We start from the raw sequence: 17,740 nt of genomic DNA, 5'->3' as shown, positions 1-17,740 counted from the left end.
AAAGTGAAAAAATTAAGGTTATAATGAAAAAAAATGAGGTTAAATTGCACAATGGAGCTGTCTGCAGGTTTGATTCACTTTGCCACTGATTCAATGGGAAAAAAAAGCAATAAATTGATTTCCCAAAGGTCTTTAATGCCTCGGTTTCCTGAGAAATTGAGACACAAGCAGCTGCAGCAGAGCTGGGACTGCCCTGGGTGGGAGATCCATGGCTGGGCTGCTCTTCCAGGGGTTCCTGGGGATATTCCTCATTTTTGCATCACTCTGGGTGTTTGTCTCACCACCCCTGCTGCTGTTAATTAATCATTCATTCATTAATGAGTGTCTCCAGGTTGTTGGCTCAGCTCTGAGGGGATCCTTTGGGGATCCCTTTGTTGGGATTGTTTTAGAAAGGGGTGAAGCTGGCCTTTGAACAGGATCAAGCTGGAAAAGCTGGACCCTGATCTTTATAAAACCTGGATCTTGGTCTTTTAAAACCTGGATCTTGGTCTTTTAAAACCTGGATCTTGATCTTTTTAAAATCTGGATCCTGATCTTTTCAAAACCTGGATCCTGGTCTTTATAAAATCTGGATCTTGGTCTTTTAAAACCTGGATCTTGATCTTTTTAAAATCTGAATCTTGATCTTTTTAAAATCTGGATCCTGATCTTTTCAAAACCTGGATCTTGGTCTTTTTAAAGTCTGGATATTGATCTTTTCAAAACCTGGATTCTGATCTTTTTAAAACCTGGATCTTGATCTTTATAAAACCTGGATCCTGGTATTTTTAAAACCTGGATCTTGGTCTTTTTAAAAGCTGGATCCTGATATTTTTAAAATCTGGATCCTGATCTTTTTAAAACCTGGATCCTGACCTTATAAAGTAAGTCTGGATCTTGACCTTTTTAAAACCTGGATCTTGGTCTTTTAAAACCTGGATCTTGACCTTTTTAAAACCTGGATCTTGGTCTTTTAAAACCTGGATCCTGACCTTTTTAAAACCTGGATCTTGATCTTTTTAAAATAAGTCTGAATCTTGATATTTTAAAAATCTGGATCTTTAAAACCTGGTCAGGCCCAGGAGAATTCCAGGTGCTCTCAGGATCTGCTGGCACCAGGGCTGGGCTGGTCAGGCCCAGGTGAGTTCCAGGTGCTCTCAGGATCTGCTGGCACCAGGGCTGGGCTGGTCAGGCCCAGGAGAATTCCAGGTGCTCTCAGGATCTGCTGGCACCAGGGCTGGGTTGGGTTGGTCAGGCCCAGGTGAGTTCCAGGTGCTCTCAGGATCTGCTGGCACTAGGGCTGGGTTGGTCAGGCCCAGGTGAGTTCCAGGTGCTCTCAGGATCTGCTGGCACCAGGCTGGGCTGGTCAGGCCCAGGTGAGTTCCAGGTGCTCTCAGGATCTGCTGGCACCAGGGCTGGGTTGGTCAGGCCCAGGTGAGTTCCAGGTGCTCTCAGGATCTGCTGGCACCAGGGCTGGGTTGGTCAGGCCCAGGTGAGATCCAGGTGCTCTCAGGATCTGCTGGCACCAGGGCTGGGCTATTTGGGAAGGGCTGGGATCACCACGGTGGGAGCAGCAATGTCTGAGTGCTGGCAGGCACAGAGCAGGTTTGGGATCCAGCAGAGCTCCTGGATCCTGCTGCAGTGCAGGATCACATCCAGGGTGATCCAGGATCGCTGGGTCTGGACAGACCTGGGAGCTGGGACGTGTCACTGGTGCCACCTCCTGCTCCTGAGCAGATTCCTGGGATGTGCTGCAGGTGACCCCACAGCCCAGCCCACCTGGAGGGTCTCCATGAGATTTCAGGTCCTTCCAACCCAAAGCAGCCTGGAATTCTGGGATGTGGAGTGGAACCAGCCTGAGCCACTTCACCGGGAGCAGATCCATCCCAAAGCCCGGGAAGAAACCAGAACTTCACACTTTGGATGTTCCATGGCTGGGGGCAATTCCTGGCCCATCCATGGCAGCCATTCCCTGGGAGCCATTCCCAGCCCATCCATGGCAGCCATTCCCTGGGAGCCATTCCCAGCCCTTCCATGGGAACCATTCCCAGCCCTTCCATGGGAGCCATTCCCAGCACATCCATGATGGGAGCCATTCCCAGCCCATCCATGGTGGGAGCCATTCCCTGGGAGCCATTCCCAGCACATCCATGGTGGGAGCCATTCCCAGCCCATCCATTCCCATCCATTCCCAGCACATCCATGATGGCAGCCATTCCCAGCCCTTCCATGGGAGCCATTCCCAGCCCTTCCATGATGGGAGCCATTCCCTAGGAGCCATTCCCAGCCCATCCATGGGAGCCATTCCCAGCCCATCCATGGGAACCATTCCCAGCCCATCCATGAGCGATTCCCTGGGAGCCATTCCCAGCACATCCATGGGAGCCATTCCCAGCCCATCCATGATGGGAGGGATTCCCAGCCCTTCCCTGGGAGCCATTCCCTGGGAGCCATTCCCAGCCCTTCCATGATGGGAGCCATTCCCAGCCCTTCCATGATGGGAGCCATTCCCAGCCCTTCCCTGGGAGCCATTCCCAGCCCTTCCATGAGCAATTCCCTGGGAGCCCATTCCCTAGGAGCCATTCCCAGCCCTTCCATGATGGGAGCCATTCCCAGCCCTTCCCTGGGAGCCATTCCCAGCCCTTCCATGAGCAATTCCCTGGGAGCCCATTCCCTAGGAGCCATTCCCAGCCCTTCCATGATGGGAGCCATTCCCTGGGAGCCATTCCCAGCCCATCCATGAGCGATTCCCTGGGAGCCATTCCCAGCCCATCCATTCCCAGCCCACCCATGAGGGATTCCCAGCCCACCCATTCCCTGGGGGCCCATCCCTGGCGCAATCCCAGCCCCAGGAGGGCTCTCCAACCCCGCAGGAAACCGCCCGCATTTTTTCCTTCACTATTCACGGCCTGTTCTAGGAGGACAATAAAGGTTCCCAGCTCCGGATTAAGATCGTTTGTAACAATGAGCTGCTCCTCCCGCAGCAGCCGGCGGGAGCCCAGACAGCCGAGGAATCCGGGAATGGTTCCCTGGAATTGCTCAGGAAAATCGGGGAGGGCTGGGGGATGTTTTGTCTGAGAGAGGTGCAAAGCGATGAGAGAGAGAAGCTGGGAATTGTTGGGACTTTCATGCTCTGAATCTTCAGCTTTTCCCACTAAAAGTCCTTTGGCTCTGATCTCTCTCCTTTTTTTTTTTTCTTTCTTTTTTTGGGATTTTCTCCTGCAAAACACTTCCCAGAGCCATAATGACAATAACACACATTTACTGCTCCGTGTTCCCAAAACCCTCTGGGATGGCAGAGCTCAAAACCAAAAGCTGTTTGAGGCAGCCTGGCTTTTCCTTTTCCCCTAAATGATGCATGCAATTGATTTCTGTGGCCAAACTCCTGGATTTTGGGAGCCAGGGGTCTCCAGGCAGCAGCAAACAGGAGCTGGCTGCTGCAGGCAGGACTGGCAGTGCTCAGGGCTCCAGCACACAGCACGTCCAGGCTCTCAGAGCTCTCTCAGGGAGCACTGAGCTGCCTTGGAGCACTTCCCAAGGTTTGTGAGCTCCAAAGGAACATCTGGCACCGAGCCCTGCACGGGTAGAACCCCAGAGCTCGGGGATCTCCTCCCTCCTGGAGCTGCCTGAGCACGGTGGGCTCTGGAGCTGCACAAAAATTCACATTTTGGGAGGAAAAATGGCATTTTTGGGAGCCCCGTGGGTTGCCCAGATGAGGATTTGGTGGCCTCGTGTTGCTGCCTCCTGGGACAGCTGGGGACATCCAGGACAGAGTTCCATCACTCCTTTCCCCAGGGAGGATCCCAAGGATCCTGACAATATTCACCCTAAAATCAGGGACAGGGAGTGCAGCCAAATCCAGGGAAAAGGGAAATATCTGGGCTGGAACTCCAGAGAAAATCTTGTTTTTCCCAGGGAGCTGAGGGATGGATCATCCCCTGGAGATGGAGCTGGGCACATCCCCCAGGGAAAATGGGAATTTCTCAGCCTGAGGGATGGGAAGTGGGAGTTGGGAATCTCCCAGGAATTGTGGCCACCAGAGCTGCCCTTCCCATGGGCATCCCGAGGCAACTCCAGAGATTTTCCATGCCAGGGCTTTGCTTCAGGAAACCTGCCCAAATCTCCTGAACACACAGCAAAAAACCAACTTTTCATTCATTAATTCAAAATGAATCCCCCTTCTCTTGCCTCTTCCTCTCACTGACTGCAACAGGGGCTGGGTTTCCCCTCCCAATTTTCCCTTTTTCCATTAAAAAACCCCTCAGGAAGATGGCTGGGATACTTTAACAGCTGGAAAAAGGCAAACCCAGCAATCAGGTCTTTTCAGGACACCAGTGATCAAAGAGGTGCTCTGTACAAATGATTTTGCAGCCAGCTCTTGGCAGGAGACAGAAATGTTTTCCCTGCTGGAAATGAGATTTCAGTTGTAAGGAGAGGAAGAAAGGATCGATCACTGTTTGTTAATTCCCTCTCTCCTCACTGGAAATACTGAGTGGGACAGAGAAAAGGGGGGAAATAAATTGATTATTGAATGTAATATTCTCTGTCTGGTCTCAGGAAGAGATTAAATTCACTTAAATTTGGTTTTAATAGGAATCATTTAACACTTGTGTGAGGAAAAAGGGCTTTTTCTTATCTAGGAAAATGGGGAGAAAACCTTTCAGAATGACAACGAGAACCGTGCAGGAGAGGTGGGTTTTTTGCTGTGGAATGGGGAGATTTGTGAAGAACACAAAGAAAAGAGGGGCAGAGGAAGCACCAGCAAATTCTCCATGCTGGTCTTTGAAGTGGTCTCATTGTCCTTAGGCAAAATGAGAATCTGGAATAAGAAAATGGATTTATTATCAAATTCTTCCTCTTCTGGGGGTGGTGGAGCAGAGCTTTGTCTCCATCCTTTCTGCCTGTCCCCCTTTCAGCTGCTATCTCACCCCCAGCACACCAGAAGGAAGTTTTCTTCCCCAAAATTCTGCTTTTAGTTCCTTTGGGAACTGCTGCCAAAATCACTGAAGGATTCCAGCTCCTGGGGGCTGAGCAGAGAGGGACAACCCCAGGAGAGCCCTGGTGGGTCATCTCCTCACCCTGAGGATCTCCTGAGGCATTCCAGAGGTTTTCCAGCAGGGACAATCCTGGCTGTGAGCAGGATGAGTGCACAGAGGAGCTCTGGGTGTGGGGAAGGACAGGGACACCCCGTCCTTTGTCCCTCTCCAAAGAAAGATTTCCTCCAATAAAAAGATGAATTTCCAAATAAGAAAGAGAGGAAATCCCAGCAATAAAAACCTGCAGCAGTTGGGGAACAGTGGGAAACACTTCCATGCAGGAGGATCTTCTCAGTCTGGAGCTGCAGCTCCTTCCTGAAGGTAATTAACAAAATAACTCATTAAAGAGGGTCAAACCAACAGCTGCACTCGTGGGAATGCTCATTTCACCCCCTCCTGGCTTTTGGGACAACCTCTGGCTCCCCATTCCATCTTTTTCCTGGCTGCCACCCCCTCAGCTGCCCTTCTCACCCATCTCTTCTCTCACACACGTTTTATTTTGCTCAGCTTTGAGACATTACAGATTCTTGGCCCCATCTGCAAATGGTGCTGCTGCTTTGGACATCCTCGATGAGCTCAGAGGAAAATTCAGCATCATCCAGGCTCTGGGCTTGTTTTGGGGTTTCTGGTCACTTCCAGAGAAATGGAAAAACGGCGTGTGCAGGCTCACAAGGGGTGGGAAGCTCTCCAGAAAGAAGGAGGATGGAGACTGACCCAAACCTCTGGAGTTTTCCAGAAAATCTCAGCCCCAGAAATCTCCCAGGAATGAACTGGAGAGTGCTGGCAGTGCCTTCTCCTGACCCCACCCAGAGCTGAAAAACAGCCTCAAGGGCAAACCTGCTGTTTTTCCACAATCATTTTCAGGTTCAGGGGCTGTGGAGAGATCCAGAGTCAGCCCCTGATCTTCTGAACTGCTCTTCCCACCCAAAAACTGCAAGGGCACAGGTCTGGCCTGGTTGTGATGGTCCCAAATTCCTTTAATTGGAATTCCAGCTGGACACCACATCGATCCTGTGCATTTTTGCAGCGTTCCCTCCATGAAATTCCAACTCCTTTTGGCCAGCACAGGGTCAGGTTCCTCCCTGAACATCCCCTCGAGCCAGAGCACGTTGGGTGCTCATCAACAGCCAGGAGAGAGAATTCCAGGAGCTCTCCCTAAATTCCAGCAGCCTCCTGGACATCTCTGCAGCCTTGGGAGTGCTTTCTGCACAAGCCATTCTGCCCTGCACCACTTCTTCCAGGAAAAGCTCCTCCAATTCCAGGAACCCCACAAAGGCTCAGGTGGAGAAATGGGAATGACAAAAGCAACTTTTCTGCTGGCAGAGCTGAGTGTCCCGGACACAAAACGCAGCAAAAGCTGCTGAGAGGGCCCAGGTTTCCCAAGGAAATCAAATATCCAGGCATGGCTCGGAGAGGGGAACTTCTGGAAAAGAGGAAAGAAGGAGCCTGACCCTGTAGACTCAGCAGAATCTGATCTCACAGCCTGAGCTCATTGCTGGCTCCCAGCACAGCAGGAAGAGAAGTTGTTCCTGGGGAGCTCCAAGTCCTAAACCTCCTCCTAAACCAGGAGCTTTTGGTCATTCCCAGCTGCAGGTGCCCCTTCCTTTGCTTGCTCTGTTGGGTTTTTTTTCCCCCAGCTGAGGTTTGTGGTGGAACAGGGAATGAAAAAAGGACAAAATGTGCGAGGCTTTAGCCAAGGCTGAGCAAGGCTCAGCTTTCTAAGGCTGGAGTGGTGGGAATTCATTTAAAACCCCATGGAAAGGGCTGATCCTACAGCCTGGCCTGAGGGTGGTCCTCCCTTTCAGGCCATGAGGGAGAAGCCCCACAAAGCAGTTTTTAGATGATATTTTGGATGTCCAAATCCACTGGAACAACGTCCCTTGGTGGTTTCAGCCTTTTGGCCTCCTCAGGCAAGGAGGTGGCTGCAGCTTTTGGGTTAAATCCCAGGAGAAGAGCTCGGGATCACTCTGGGATCACACTCTGGGGTCACAACAATCCTTCAGGCTCTTCCAGGATTTGGCTTCTGACTTCCAGACAGAGGAATGAAAACCCTGTCCAGGCTGTGAACATCTTCCTCCCCTCCATTTCCTTGGAATCCTCACACTCACAGAAAATTCCAGGGTTTGCATCCCCTTTTTTTGGGGTTGTTCTGGTTTGGTTTTCCACCATGACCTTTCCACACTGCAGTTCCTCCCCACCCTGGCTGCTGGCCCCGGGCTCTGCTTGCCCAAACTTGACCATTATTTTTCAGCTGAAATGACATCATGGCTGAAGTGCTGGTTAAAATTACTGCTCTCCAGACCTCCCTCACATCCCCTTTTGCAATCCCCTCTTCCAGCAAAGCCATGCTCTCATCTGGAGCCGGGAAGAGTGGCCTAAAACTGGGATGTCTCATCCACATCCATTCCAGGACTTTTGCTCTGCCCTCATCCTATAGCCAAGAAAAAAAATTCCAATTGAACATTTCAATTTCTTTTTAATAACACTTGCTAACAACCCCATAAAAATAATTCTGTGTTCTGGGCTCTCTCCACATGACATCAGGCTCATGGATTTCTGGGCCAGGCTCCCGAGGCCATTTGCAAACTTCTGTTTGCTCATAAATCAGAGCCAGCGGGGCCGTTTTTAGCAAAACCAGCCCCAGTTCAGAGTTTCCAGACTCCTCCATGGCTTTGCTGTGCTGCCACAGGCCCTGCTCAGAATCCAGCAGCTCCACCAGGCCCCACTTCCACCACAGCACCTGTGGCAGCCTCTGGAATGTGAATCCCAGCTCTGCTGGTGAGCCTGGAGGGGCCAGCACGGAGAAATCCTTATCTCTGAATTTCCATGGCTCTTCCCAGGGATTATTCCAGCTGGCTGCCCTTCCCAGAGGGAACTCTGCCTCCTCACACAGCCCCTGGAGGAGGCAGGAGGCTCTGGTGGCTCTGGAGGAGCAGCTGGGATGGAGCCAGGGAGGGGCTGAGGTGTTTCCATCACGATCCTGTGTCCTCACAGAGAACAGCAAGGCACAGTTCTTCCCGAGAATATTCCTGGGTTCCACACTCTCTGAACCTCAGAGAAGGGAAAAACAATTCTTACCCTGTGCTGTGCCTGTTTGTGCCAGAGCAGAATGCAGTGAGGGATTGCTCACCCACAGTGATGGGCTCTGGGTCCCTCAGCAGCCTTGCTGCCCACGTGGAGAAAGGGAAAAAGGGAAAAGGGAAAAGGGATCATGCCTGGCAGAGGGAGAAGTGGAAGAGCCCAGAACACTGAGGGGAAAAAGAAAAAAAGGGAAAATCAACCCTGGCAAGGGGGGCAGTGGAAGAGCCCAGAACACTGAGGGATGAGGGGAAAAAGGGAAAAGGGATCATCCCTGGAAAAGGGAGCAGTGGAAGAGCCCAGAACACTGAGGGGAAAAAGGGAAAAGGGATCATCCCTGGAAAAGGAAGCAGCTGGAAGAGCCCAGAACACTGAGGGGATGAGGGGAAAAAGGGAAAAGGAATAGTCTCTGGCAGAGGGAGCAGTGGAAGAGCCCAGAACACTGTGGGGAAAAAGAGAAAAAGGGAAAAGGGATCATCCCTGGAAAAGGAAGCAGCTGGAAGAGCCCAGAACACTGTGGGGATGAGGGGAAAAAGGGAAAAGGGATCATGCCTGGCAGAGGGAGCAGTGGAAAAGCCCAGAACACTGAGGGATGAGGGGAAAAAGGGAAAAGGAATCATGCCTGGCAAAGGGAACAGCTGGAAAGAGCCCTAAACACTGTGGGGGAAAAGAGAAAAAGGGAAAATCATGCCTGGCAAAGGGAGCAGTGGAAGAGCCCAGAGCAGTGTGAGGATGAGGGGAAAAAGGGAAAAGGGATCATGCCTGGAAAAGGGAGCAGTGGAAGAGCCCAGAACATGAGGGATGAGGGGAAAAGGGATCATGCCTGGCAGAGGGAGAAGTGGAAGAGCCCAGAACATGAGGGATGAGGGGAAACCTCCCCAGCACGTAGGGGCAGAGGCAGAGTTCAAGGGTCTCTCTGTCTCGGGGTGTTGGGGCCATGGTGGAATGGGAATGTTCCCCTGAGGGAGCCCACAGCCCCTTTGATCCTGTCCCAGGCTGGCTGATGGCATTCCTGGGGTCATTTCCAAGGAGCTCCTGACTTCTGGGAAGGCCTCACAAAACTACACAGGGACCATTCATGGCCTGAGGGCAGCCCTGGCTGGGTTCCTCCTGAAATCCACAGAATTCTGCAAGGAAAACATTCCTTCCCCTTCCTCAAACCATCCCCCAGACACACCAACACAGCTCCTTGAAGGCCTCCCACAGCTGCAACACCCAACACTTCTGGGTTCCCTCCATCCTGTTTGATTTTTATTCAGCAAAAAAAAAAAGAAAAAGAAACTTAAACTTGATGAAATGTCACCAGCTTTTCCTATAGCTGGGGAAGCAGAAATGACTTTACACTCCTTGGAGTATTTGTGAGGTAAAGATAAGGCCAAGCTGGGCAAATTTAACATCAAAAGGGACTGAAAAGGAAAATTCTTCAGGATGGAGGCCAGAGAATGAAATTTTCCTGGTTCAGGCCATTTTTGGGTGAGGGTGGTTGGTCCTGGAGGCTCCTGGAAGTCCTGGTGTGGCCAAACCCACCTTGGACACGTTGGGACACCCAGCCAAACCCCAATTATTGAGTCCTTGCATCGTTCCCTCATCAAGAGCCAAATTAAGGTTTTTCCACAGCAGGAAAGAAGGATTTCCTTGGGAGGATTTATTTTCTAGGCAGAGAATGTAAATATGTGATTCCATGACACCAAAAACCCAGAAAAAGCCAGGGTGGGACTCCAAAATTCCTAATTTTGAAGGGATTTTTTTTTTTTTCTTTTTTTTCTTTGAAGACCCAAACCCAACCTCAGCTTTAACCCCGTGCCCCAAAAATCTGCCCAAAAATTCCCGTGGGATAATTGGAAATTCCCTCTTTTTCTGGGGAGGATCAGCAGCCCCACAGACATCCCAGCCCTGAGGGAAGCTGGATTTTCCATTACTCCACAATCTGCATCTGCCCAGGAAAGCTGCCAGCAATCCCAACAAACAGGGACACTCTGGAGCCCATCAAGAGCTCCACATTTTGTTTTTAAGCTCAGCTCCAAAAACATCTGCTTTGGAGAAATCCTTTTTTTTATTTTTATTTATTTTTTAAAATTATTTTTGTTTTCCCCCAGAGCTGTGGATGCCCCTTTGGAAATTGAGGATTTTTTACAGCCCTGCTCCTTCCAGAGGCAGCTTTAATAGGGAACAGATCCTGCCAAAGTTCTCCTTGGATAAATTCAGGAATTCCAGCAGTTTTAATTTGGATTTTAGGGAAATTTTTAACTTCCCATGGTGGTTCTGAAGCTGCAAAAGTTCTGCCCAATAAAAGCTTTTTTCCCCTGAATTAACCCCTCGAATCCAGGTCCTGTCCTGTTGTTTTATTTTAACACAATTCTGGAATTTGAACACAATTCTGCAGGGAAGCATTTCAAGTTTCCTACTGAAACTCAGCATTTTAAATTCTTCTTTTCATATTTAACCCCAAATTTATTGGAGTTAAATATTAAATTAATTATTAAATATTAATTATGTTAAATATTAAATTTAATTATTTATTATTTATTTCTTGAAATATCCATTTGGAGCTGGTTTAGAGCACCAAGTTTCATTTCCTTTTCATCTCCTGCTGTTATCTTTTATTATTTATTTATCTTTTATTATTTGCTACCTTTTAATGCCACTCACCATCAATTTCTGAGAACTTTCTTCATCCAAAATCCCTGGATTTTGCCCCAAATCTTCTCCTCCTTTTCCCTCATGGAGTTACATCCCCGTGACTCGTTCTGGGAATATTTATCCCCAATTAAACCTGCAGGAAAATCAAAATTAATCAGATTTATCACAATCAGCTGAGGGATAAAAGCAAAAAAAAAAATTTATCTATTTACATATCTTAGCCCCTTACCTGTGGAGATTTTTTAGGATTTTATGGGATGAATTTAAGATTTTAGGGATTTTTTTTTTAGGATTTTAGGGAATTTTTTTAGGATTTTATGGGATGAATTTGGGATTTCAGGGATTTTTTTTTTTTAGGATTTTAGGGGATGAATTTAGGAATTTAGGGATTTTTTGGGATGAATTTAGGATTTTAGGGAATTTTTTTTTAGGGATTTTTTTTTTAGGATTTTAGGGATTTTTTTTTTTAGGATTTTATAGGATGAATTTAAGATTTTAGGGATTTTTTTTAGGATTTCTTGGGATGAAATTCAGATTTTAGGGATTTTTTTGATTTAGGATTTCAGGGATTTTTTTTTTTTTAGGATTATATGGGATGAATTTGGGATTTCAGGGATTTTTTTTTTAGGATTTTAGGGATTTTTTTTAGGATTTTATGGGATGAATTTAAGATTTTAGGGATTTTTTTTTTAGGATTTTTTGGGATGAATTTCAGATTTTAGGGATTTTTTTGATTTAGGATTTCAGGGATTTTTTTTTAGGATTTTATGGGATGAATTTGGGATTTCAGGGATTTTTTTTTTAGGATTTTAGGGATTTTTTTTAGGATTTTATGGGATGAATTTGGGATTTTAGGGAATTTTTTTAGGATTTTATGGGATGAATTTAGGATTTTAGGGATTTTTTTTAGGATTTTAAGGATTTTTTTGTTTTAGGATTTTATGGGATGAATTTAAGATTTTAGGGATTTTTTTTAGGATTTTAAGGATTTTTTTTTTTTAGGATTTTATGGGATGAATTAAAGATTTTAGGGATTTTTTTTAGGATTTAATGGGATGAATTTAAGATTTTATGGGATGAATTTAGGATTTTAGGGATTTTTTTTTTTTAGGATTTTAAGGATTTTTTTGTTTTAGGATTTTATGGGATGAACTTCAGATTTTAGGGATTTTTTTTAGGATTTGATGGGAGCTGCAGGAATGCTGGGATTCCCAACCAAAAGGGAAATGTGCTGCTATGATCCCACCTCGAGCTCTTCCTTGGGTTCTTCCTCTCCCAGCTCCTTTTGCTTTCCTCCTGTGTCCCTCTCGTGGTAGCTCAGGAGAAATGACCCAGCTGCACTGGAAAAAAACTCACTCCAAATTTTTTTCCCCTATGGATTTCACCCTTAAAAATAAAAAATTGAAATTTTATCAGCAAAGAGAATATTTTTGTTTTTTAAAAAAACAGATTTTTTTTTTTGTTGTTGTTCTTTCATTTATTGTTATTCAATAAATGAATACCAATTGGTTCTTTCATTTATTGGTATTCATAAATAAATAAAATTTTAAGGCATTTTCATTTAGGATTTGTTTTAAGAAAAAAGGAAATAAAAAGACAACAAGCAAAATTTTAAAGGCATTTTCATTTAGGAATAATTTAAAGGAAAAAGGGAAGAAAAAGGGAATAAACAGAGACAGCAAAGGAAGAAAATGGAGAATTTGGATGAAATTCTTTATTATGAAAGGCACTGGGAGGGGTTGGGTGTGGATTGCCCATGCTGGAAGTGCCCTGGGACAGCTTGGAACAACCTGGGATAGTGGGATGGAAGGGATTTAAGGTCCTTCCACCCCAAAATATCCTGATTTTTAAACCCCCTGAGCACTAAATAAAAAAAGCAGGGGGGAAATGAAGTGATGAATTTGCTTCATTTATTGCTGTGGGTGGGAGCTTCCCTGCAGCTCCTCCCTGCTCCACCCTCACCTCCCCCTGAGCCCATTTTTATCCATCCCAGGATAAAAATATCCCATTTTTCCCCCCGTTTTGGCCAGCCTGGGCTCCATTGGCTGTGCCCCCCTCACGTCACCAGCCTTATCTCCATGGCTGGGAATTCCTGGAGACCAATCCCAGCCCTGGCCCGGCTGCAGGAGGATGCCAGCAAATCCCAGAGCTGCTGGGCTGCTCTGGAATTCAAAGCAGCTTCAGGGAAAGGCCTCTGCTCCTTCTCAGCACCTCCAACTCCTCCCCAGCACCTGGGGATAAATAATCACCTGCACCTCTTCACCTCCTGCAAGCAGAAAATGTCTTGTAAAATATCCATTTGCTCGTGTTCCTTCTCTTCTGGTGAATTCCAGCTTCTGATCTGCAGGGAGATGGGGAGATCAGCACACTTTGAAGGGAATTGTGCCAGTTTTTGCCTGCTTGAATTCCACAAATTGAGTGGAATTCAAATTGCTGCTGCACAGCACTCAAGCCCAGTGAGTCACAGCCTCTCCTCTGCAGCAGCCTGGGGTTTGAGGGAGGAAACTTGCACAAAACACCCCAAAAATACATCCTGGGAGCTCTGGGCAGCCATTTTATCCTTCAGGGCTTCCCCCAGAGCTCCCAGCGCTGCAGAACGACCCCGAAATTCAGAGTGGAGCAGAACGATCCCGAAATTGATCCTGAAATTCACACAATGGAGCAGAACGATCCCAAAATTCACACAATGGAGCAGAACGATCCCGAAATTGATCCCGAAATTTACACAATAGAGCAGAACGATCCCAAAATTCACACAGTGGGAAATTCACACAGTGGAGCAGAACGATCCCAAAATTGATCCCAAAATTCACACAGTGGAGCAGAACGATCCCAAAATTCACACAATGGAGCAGAACAATCCCAAAACTGAACCCAAAATCCACACAGTGGAGCAGAATGATCCCAGAATTGATCCCAGAATTCACACAATGGAGCAGAACGATCCCAGAATTCACACAGTGGAGCAGAACGATCCCAAAATTGATCCCAGAATTCACACAGTGGAGCAGAACGATCCCGAAACTGATCCTGAAATTCACACAATGGAGCAGAACGATCCCAAAATTGATCCCAGAATTCACACAGTGGAGCAGAACGATCCCAAAATTGATCCCAAAATCCACACAGTGGAGCAGAACGATCCCAAAATTGATCCCAGAATTCACACAGTGGAGCAGAACGATCCCAGAATTCACACAGTGGAGCAGAACGATCCCAAAATTGATCCTAAAATTCACACAGTGGAGCAGAATGATCCCAAAACTGATCCCAGAATTCACACAGTGGAGCAGAACGATCCCAAAATTCACACAGTGGAGCAGAACGATCCCGAAATTGATCCCAGAATTCACACAGTGGAGCAGAACGATCCCAAAATTGATCCCAGAATTCACACAATGGAGCAGAACAATCCCGAAATTGATCCCAAAATTCACACAGTGGAGCAGAACGATCCCAGAATTCACACAGTGGAGCAGAACAATCCCAAAATTGATCCCAAAATTCACACAGTGGAGCAGAACGATCCCAAAATTGATCCTGAAATTCACACAATGGAGCAGAACGATCCCAAAATTGATCCCAAAATTCACACAGTGGAGCAGAACGATCCCGAAATTGATCCTGAAATTCACACAATGGAGCAGAACGATCCCAAAATTGATCCTGAAATTCACACAGTGGAGCAGAACGATCCCAAAATTGATCCCAGAATTCACACAGTGGAGCAGAACGATCCCAAAATTGATCCTGAAATTCACACAGTGGAGCAGAACGATCCCAAAATTGATCCCAAAATCCACACAGTGGAGCAGAACGATCCCAAAATTGATCCCAGAATTCACACAGTGGAGCAGAACGATCCCAAAATTGATCCTAAAATTCACACAGTGGAGCAGAATGATCCCAAAACTGATCCCAGAATTCACACAGTGGAGCAGAATGATCCCAGAATTCACACAGTGGAGCAGAACGATCCCGAAATTGATCCTGAAATTCACACAATGGAGCAGAACGATCCCAAAATTCACACAATGGAGCAGAACGATCCCGAAATTGATCCCGAAATTTACACAATAGAGCAGAACGATCCCAAAATTCACACAGTGGGAAATTCACACAGTGGAGCAGAACGATCCCAAAATTGATCCCAAAATTCACACAGTGGAGCAGAACGATCCCAAAATTCACACAATGGAGCAGAACAATCCCAAAACTGAACCCAAAATCCACACAGTGGAGCAGAATGATCCCAGAATTGATCCCAGAATTCACACAATGGAGCAGAACGATCCCAGAATTCACACAGTGGAGCAGAACGATCCCAAAATTGATCCCAGAATTCACACAGTGGAGCAGAACGATCCCGAAACTGATCCTGAAATTCACACAATGGAGCAGAACGATCCCAAAATTGATCCCAGAATTCACACAGTGGAGCAGAACGATCCCAAAATTGATCCCAAAATCCACACAGTGGAGCAGAACGATCCCAAAATTGATCCCAGAATTCACACAGTGGAGCAGAACGATCCCAGAATTCACACAGTGGAGCAGAACGATCCCAAAATTGATCCTAAAATTCACACAGTGGAGCAGAATGATCCCAAAACTGATCCCAGAATTCACACAGTGGAGCAGAACGATCCCAAAATTCACACAGTGGAGCAGAACGATCCCGAAATTGATCCCAGAATTCACACAATGGAGCAGAACGATCCCAAAATTGATCCCAGAATTCACACAATGGAGCAGAACAATCCCGAAATTGATCCCAAAATTCACACAGTGGAGCAGAACGATCCCAGAATTCACACAGTGGAGCAGAACAATCCCAAAATTGATCCCAAAATTCACACAGTGGAGCAGAACGATCCCAAAATTGATCCTGAAATTCACACAATGGAGCAGAACGATCCCAAAATTGATCCCAAAATTCACACAGTGGAGCAGAACGATCCCAAAATTGATCCTGAAATTCACACAGTGGAGCAGAACGATCCCAAAATTGATCCCAAAATCCACACAGTGGAGCAGAACGATCCCAAAATTGATCCCAGAATTCACACAGTGGAGCAGAACGATCCCAAAATTGATCCTAAAATTCACACAGTGGAGCAGAATGATCCCAAAACTGATCCCAGAATTCACACAGTGGAGCAGAATGATCCCAGAATTCACACAGTGGAGCAGAATGATCCCAAAATTGATCCTGAAATTCACACAATGGAGCAGAACGATCCCAAAACTGATCCCAAAATTCACACAATGGAGCAGAACAATCCCAAAATTGATCCCAAAATTCACACAGTGGAGCAGAACGATCCCAGAATTCACACAGTGGAGCAGAACAATCCCAAAACTGATCCCAAAATTCACACAGTGGAGCAGAACAATCCCAAAATTGATCCCAGAATTCACACAGTGGAGCAGAACAATCCCAAAATTGATCCCAAAATTCACACAATGGAGCAGAACGATCCCAAAATTGATCCCAAAATTCACACAATGGAGCAGAACGATCCCGAAATTGATCCCAAAATTCACACAGTGGAGCAGAACGATCCCGAAATCCCCACACCTGAGCTCTGGGTCGGTACCAAGAGAATTCCAACCCCCAGCTCAAACCAGTTTGGGTTCCCCAGGTGCTTCTCCAGCTCCACGCAGCTTCAGCACCTCAGACAGCAGCACCAGAGTGTCCCCAAGGCCACCCTGAGGGGACACATCCCCTGCTGCTGGCACCGGAGGGACTTTGCCACGCCTGTCCTCCAAGGCGCTGTTATTCCTGAGCTGGGGCAGGCACAGGAACCCGGCAGAACTTTGATTCCTTTCCAAGACTTTTGAGGATTCTGTCAAGCAGCCAAATGTTTGGAGTGTGTTGTGTTTATTAATAAATAAAAGTGTTTGCAGCCAGCAGCCACCTGGCTTTGTACTATTTTATTTTTTCCACCCCCCTCTCTCCTTCCATTTTCATCCTCAAATGTTATTTCACGTTTTCTCCCCGTTACTCTTTGGTCTGAAGAGTTTTTTCTACTCAAAAACGAGATGAATCCAGTCTCCCTACAGATGTGGTGGTGACTCCTGTGTTCTCTGGATTTGTTTTTTCCCAGGACAAGGAGGTTTTCCAGTATCCATCTTTTCAGCCCAGATCTGGAACACATTGATTCAGGCCAGGCTTTATCCTACACCAAAAGCAAGAATATAAAATCCAAGTTATTTATAAGAGAAGATACATATTTGCATCTCAGCGTGGAAGGGAAGAGGGACTCAATATCCAGCCTTCCCCAACACACAGAAGATTTCTCTTAAAAGGGATTTATTGTGTGCTGATCAAATGGAACGAGGGTAAATAAGGGTAAATAAAAAGTTTTTGGTTATTTCAAGGTAGAAATGTGGTGCTCCCTTCTCTGACCTCAGAGAATCCCCAGTCCAGCAGGCCCAGAGCAGCCCAGCTTTCACTCAGGGGTATTACAGGTGTGACAGGAATGACAGCTGGAGCAGGAATTCCTGGAATTCCCGATCCTTAATTCCCACTTAGCCCCCAACAGGGGCTCAGTTCCAACAGGGACAGGCAGAGCTGGCAGCTCATGGTGGGCACAGGGGATTAAGTGACTCCATTGTCACCACAGGGTCACCCACCTCAGCCCTTCCATCCCCTCATGAGGGTCCAGGGCCACCACATTCCCCTCAGAGTGACCTGTCCACACCTCAGACCCTCACAAGTGCCCAGTGCCACCACATCTCCCTCAGAGTGACCTGTCCACACCTCAGCCCCTCACAAGGGTCCAGTGCCACCTCAGTGTGACCTCTCCAGGACCTCAGCCCCTCACAAGTGTCCAGGGCCACCACATTCCCCTCAGAGTGACCTGTCCACACCTCAGCCCCTCACAAGTGCCCAGTGCCACCACATCTCCCTCAGAGTGACCTGTCCACACCTCAGCCCCTCACAAGTGCCCAGTGCCACCTCAGTGTGACCTCTCCAGGACCTCAGCCCCTCACAAGTGTCC

General features: G+C 47.2%; 1 long non-coding RNA gene across 1 annotated transcript; it reads right to left on the bottom strand.

Moving 5' to 3' along the window:
- Positions 1 to 7,471: 7,471 nt before the first annotated feature.
- Positions 7,472 to 13,350, bottom strand: LOC132339688 (uncharacterized). Its single transcript, XR_009489710.1, has 4 exons — positions 12,983 to 13,350; positions 11,980 to 12,119; positions 10,743 to 10,866; positions 7,472 to 8,060 (listed from the first exon to the last, which is right to left on the bottom strand). It is a non-coding gene; the product is annotated as an uncharacterized LOC132339688 (long non-coding RNA).
- Positions 13,351 to 17,740: the final 4,390 nt, after the last annotated feature.

Source organism: Haemorhous mexicanus, chromosome 29, assembly GCF_027477595.1.
Source record: "Haemorhous mexicanus isolate bHaeMex1 chromosome 29, bHaeMex1.pri, whole genome shotgun sequence".
NCBI classification, from domain to species: domain Eukaryota; kingdom Metazoa; phylum Chordata; class Aves; order Passeriformes; family Fringillidae; genus Haemorhous; species Haemorhous mexicanus.
This window is presented reverse-complemented; position numbering and strand designations above follow the sequence as displayed.